Source organism: Pistacia vera, unplaced genomic scaffold, assembly GCF_008641045.1.
Source record: "Pistacia vera cultivar Batoury unplaced genomic scaffold, PisVer_v2 Contig195, whole genome shotgun sequence".
In the NCBI taxonomy this organism is placed as follows: Eukaryota; Viridiplantae; Streptophyta; class Magnoliopsida; order Sapindales; family Anacardiaceae; genus Pistacia; species Pistacia vera.
This window is the reverse complement of record NW_022195996.1, coordinates 39,370-45,369: the sequence shown is the minus strand read 5'-3', so window position 1 is coordinate 45,369 and position 6,000 is coordinate 39,370. Positions and strand designations below refer to the sequence as shown.

Here is a 6,000-nt window from a genome sequence, read left to right as displayed (position 1 = left end):
TTTCCAAGATGACCTCAATTTTGGTCTCTTTTAAAATAATCTATTATTAGAATAAAAAAATTTAGGGATTTTTTTAATTTAATATGTATTTTTTTGTTGATAAGCGCTTGACTGACATCTTCAGCTTAATTCTTGATATCTCATAGTTTTTGGAGTTTATCAGGAGGTCAGATCTGCTTGCATAAGCTTTATTGGCATTAGGGGTTCAATTATTATTAATTTATTAGGGATGAAGTTTCTGAAATTTCCACCCATCTTTGTATATTTAAATATCCTAAATCTTAAAGTTGGTGATTAGCTTGTTGGTTGCTTGATCCTATGGAGATTAAATTGTATAGTATTAGTTGAAAAGGGTTTTCTTAAAAATATTTTACTTTTTTGCTTTGTGTCTTTTTTTTCTTGAGAGAACTCACCGTCCATTAGGAATAATGGTTTTGTACATTTTCTAGTACTGTCTTCTGATTAATGGTTTTTTTATTTTCTTGATTTTATTGATGAATTTGGGAACAAAGTAAATCTCTTTTGAGATTTTGGACCCAAATGATTACTAAAGTTAACCAAATCATATTTCAGAAGGGTAACTAGCATTGATCTATAGAGAATCAAAGGTATAGAGTTCTTTCTCTCCCTCCTTTTGCTTCCTTTCTCCCAGGAATACCATTATACCCTTAGTGAATTTACAAGGTTGGGACATAGTTAGGATTTTAGGGTTAATTGATAGTTTCTAAAACATGTGGGGTAAGGTAATTAAAAAGGCCATAGTTGCCCGAAAAGTTAGACTTTGAGAACTCTAGTGGGGCAAACTGATTTTTACCTCATATGGGATAAGCCTTTGTTTTTCTTTAATAGGCTCTAGTTCCTGGAGTTTGTCCAAAGAAAAGTTGGTTCTACCTTCACATGTATAAGTAGCCTTGTGCCTCTGTCCATTAATTCCATCAATTCAAGAAATCTTGTATTGCAGATAGTTCAATTGAAACATTATAAGCTGTAGATTTGCTTTTATCAATTTATCATATCGACAATATTCTAACATTATGTTGAACGCTTTTGTCATCATCAGCATGCATAATGACTTAATGACTAAATCAATCAACCACTTTATATCTCTCTATGTGTGTTGCATGTATATGTTACTGCAAGTGTGCGCTTATTGCTGACAGATATAAATTTCTTGGATATTGGCAGGTGGTGAACGTATATGAGTATTTGATTGTCAAATGTTTTGTGATAAATGTGCTAGCTCTTCTATGGGTTGTGTCTTGACAAAAAAAGTGACGCGCCTGGTTATGAGGACCACTGTTCTTGCTCTGAAACACCTTGTCAGTCATTATCCCCCCTGTAAATTCTTGCCTTTCCAACTTATTTTGCCTGTGCTTAATTATTTATCTTCCATCTGTTTGCTATATCCTGCTTTATGTCTCTCAATCATTCTCTAGATGTTATTAAAGTGATAACAAAGCAATATATTCTCCTTAAAGTTAGAATGGTACAAAATTCATGACACCTGCACCTTGAAATTGATTTCTTTAAAGAAAAGTGAATTAGTTTACTTGGTTCTTGGATAGTTCAATTTTTGGCATTCGAGTGGGAATGAAAGATCTCAGAGTAAAACTTGACTTGAATAAAGTGATGCTACTATCGATTAGTGAGCCTAGTCTGTTGCAGCTTTGGGATATCTTATTGGGTGGGTTGAATTATTAAATCAGATTATATATTTAAAATAATCATGAGTCACTGGCATTGAAATATAGAAAGATGACATTCACATCATATGTGGCATATTAAGACATAAAAAAATGGAGACCTGGCTATTTATATGGAAGTTACAGGTCTTGTGATACAATTTTAGCTAGTTAATTTTCCATTTTCAGCCGCAGCTTGCTGCTCAATAGGATTATACTGCCTGATTCCTTCTGTTTGGAATCACCTAACATTTTCCTTGAGACTGATTTTGAAAACAATGTGGTTTCCTCTCTTTGCAGTCTGTTAGGAGTAGAGGCCTTGTATGAACTGTTTAAGAAATTAAGCAGTTCAGTAATTAATAATGGCTAATTCACAAGGTATATTTCTATTTCTTATTTCTAATTTTAAGTTAAACTTCATTATAGGTGATTGGTTTTAAGTTGACCATTCTAGAAGGAATTGTATTTGGTTCTTGAGCGGAGAGAGTTTCAGTTTGCACTCTTCAGGAACAGAAATAGGAGGAATCTTTTTGCGACAGGTGCTATAGCTGGCTCCTAGTTATGGTATTGATCTTACTTGTATCTCATAACTATTTTAACAGCAAAATCGCTGTCATATTCTGCACTATATGTGGATTGTTTTAATTAATTTTTGTGTTTTTTTTTTGTAGATCTTTGATCTTTTTGATGTCACGCAATGGGGTCATCGAGTTTGGGGAATTTGTTCGATCTTGGGCGTCTTTCATCCAAATGCACCTTTGGAGGACAAAATTGCATGTAAGATCATTTTCTCTATCATAGAATTCTTACAAGTGTTTCTGTGTTGGAAATGTATCATCTCCTATGCATGCTACAAAACCTTCTTCTTTTATATGAATATTTCTTGAGGTTAAACTGAAAAATCTCATAAACACTAGATGATTTCTGTGCTTCTTAAATACCTACTAAATTTGCAAATGCTTTTGCAGTTGCTTTCAGATTGTATGATCTAAGGCAGACTGGTTACATTGATGGGAGGAGGTAAATATTGCAACCACTTACCATATAGTTTTCTTTATATATGTGGCCCTTTAGTATGGTAAAGGCTTTAGAATTGCTTCCAAAATTTGCATTAGCAACTTAAGCTATAATTCTATATCACTTGCGTTGAAGGAGATGGTTTTGGCCACTGCTGAATCAGATCTCGTACTTTCAGATGATTTCATTGAACTATTGTGAATAAGGTTCAGATAACTTACCCCTTTCAACTACACTATTTCATGCTTTTTGGTCCCCTCCAGTCCTGAACTTTGTCTTTTTTCGCGACCTTTAGTGATGCTGATACAAAAGTGATGGAAAATTGACCTAGAAATGGAAAGAATTTGTGTCTAAGAATCCCTCTCTGATAAAGAACATGACTCTTCCATATTTGATGTAAGTCTTATTGTTGTGCTTCTGTAAAACTGATTAAAATTAAGCAATGAACCCGTAATCACCAAGTAGGCATGAAATCATAGAGTTAATTTACTTCAGTCCATTTTCTGAAAAAAGTTCATTTTTAGAACAGTAACATGCCATTTTCTTGTTCTCCAGGGCATAACCTTGGCATTTCCCAGCTTTGTGATAAGTACTGAAGTTGAAGATTCAGAAGTCTAGGTTCATATCATCTAAAATCTCGCCACATGTTGCTTTTTGAGTGAACATATCTACAGCGAACTTGATTCCACATGGTTTCATATCTATTTACGAAGAGCTAGAAGCAAGCTTAGAGAAATCAAGTGTAAGTCTCCTAAAGTACAGCCAAGCTACAACCCTATCCATGACTGCTTTGTTTTGCGATGTAGCAGGTGCTTGTAACTGTGTGAAACTATGTATATGGTGGCTTTATTTGCATCTTGTTTCGCATCGGAAGTTTTGTGATTAAGATTTGGTGCCTTTGAAGAGGTAAATTTTCAATCCCACTCTTGTTTTTCATATGTAATAGGGGTTGTTTTAGTATTCTAAAGTGATTCCTCCTAGAGTTGCAGAATCTGTTTGATTTATCTTAACGTAAATCAAAGACAGTTTTGATGCTTTTACACTTGCAATTATTTTGTAGCACATAAATTTGACTGGAATGACTAAACATTTTTGTATTAGTTGATGCAGTATATTAAGGTGACGTTTTATGCTCCCCAACCCTGTTTCATTATCGTATCTGGATGTGAAGACAGAGCTGTGTTGCATCCAAAAATGTTCTCCTCCTGGCCAAAATGTATTGATAAAATTATAATGCTACAAGTTTAATGAAGTTTTGGAATATTGGGAGTATTAGCTATTTGACTTACTTGTTGATTAGTGCTTGGTTGGCCCAATATGAGCAGCCTGTATATAAGGTGGTCCATGATGTTAAGTTGGGCCTGTATTAGCCCAGCTCACTTTGAAGCCATGTCTGTTCGGTGTGGTCCATCCCACTTGAGAACCGGTGCTAAAATCAAAAATCCTTTTAAGCTTTTATATGCTTCTCTTTGTAACCCTTTTTTCTTTCCACAGTACTGTTCATGTCCTGGATTACTGAAAAATTAGATTATCTTGAAAATTATTAGGAATCTTTAGGAAAATATGTTTGGTTAATTGGTGGGTATGTTATATTAATATGTTTGGTTGAGAGGAATAAATTTATGGGTATATTATTTAAATTACTGAATTGTCCTCTAATTAAATATTATTATTATATTATTTTTTAATATTGATTATTATTTGGATTATATAACCCCCCTTTATTTAAAAACTTAGCAAAACAACCTCATAATAAAAGTTTAGAAAATCAACAAAGCACCCCCACCAACCTAGCCACTGCCTGCGGTGGGCCAATAGCCGGTAACCTAACGGCGCATGGAAAGCGGCCATTTTCGGCCTTTCGTGTGCCGTTCCAGCTACAACGACGGCTGACTACGGTAGTGGTTGCCGACGGCAAGTGGGTGGGGGTGGTGGCTTGGATGGGTTGCAATTTGTTTTGAATTCAAAGATAATTTTATCTAAAAAGTTAATTAATTGGGATAAAATAGTAAAAGCCAGGTTCATGTAAATAAATTTTAAAATAAGGGCATTATTGACCTAACATTTTATTAATAAAGGATAGAATTATAACAATAAAAAAAAATTATCCTGGTAATCTCATAATACCTACAAAAATTGAGATAATCAGATTACCTCTAATATTAACAACAATAAATACTATTAGTATTTGAAGATTACCAAAATTTTATATTACTTGACAATCAAACACTGTAATTAAGCAATATAAAATAATATAACACCAGTAATTCTACGTTATCCCCAACCAAACACCCCCTAAGAATAACAGGCGATCTGGATAGGCGATCTGGATACGGGTAATAATCCCATGGGTCTTAAATGCATGAACCTGTTCCCGCTAAAACGAACCGGATACCCGTAGACCCGCGGGTATATTATCCGTTTGCCATGTGCCCATGTCTAATCACAAGAGTGGACCAAAACCCGACTCAATTACTTATTTATTTAAAACTTTATTCCTAATCAATAGATTAAATTACATAATAAACACACATGTTACAATTGTCGTCTACTTAATTCTTCAATAAATATTTGGTGGCCTATATTATACCAACACAAATTGAATTGTGCTTCTCAATACGTCATGAATTTTCATGCGATATTTAATTCATTTTATAAAATTACAAATATATCAGGTTAATATTATCCCTCTTAAAGAGAGTTATCCTCAAACGTTCTATGGATTTTTGATAATTAAAAATACAACTTTATTAGGAACTTATTTAAATTTCTGAAGAAGTTTAATATTTTTTTAGAGGAATTTTAATAATTTCAGGGAATATATAATAGTTTCCCAAATTTGTTAGGGCATTTAGTATTTTACCGGTCTCTCATGAAACAAATGATACCCAATATATTAATATAGTCGGAGCACATTCAATAATAGTAGATATGTATCATATAATATTATTTTTATTTTTATTTTTTGGGAGAACATTAATCGTATGAGAATAAAATAATGTTAGACATATAAACAAATTTTATAAAAATTTGTGTACAAATGGATGTAGTAGAAAATAAATAAAAAATGAATATGATGAGTTTGACTTTTTATTTAATTTTTCTACTTATTTTTTGTCACATTAGTTTGTACACAAATTTTTGTAAGATTTGTTTATATGTCTAACATTATTGAATAATATTGATTATTATGTATCTATTTTTACAAATTTATTACTACAATTAGTGTAATACCAATCTTAAACTTAGAGTTTAGTTTTGTAAGAATGTATTTAATATTCAATAATGTTAGAGATATAAA

The 6,000-nt window shown here is 32.6% G+C and overlaps 1 pseudogene; it reads left to right on the top strand.

The window, feature by feature from the left end:
* Positions 1 to 1,247: 1,247 nt before the first annotated feature.
* LOC116127733 lies at positions 1,248 to 3,317 on the top strand (annotated as a pseudogene).
* The last annotated feature ends 2,683 nt before the right edge of the window (positions 3,318 to 6,000 follow it).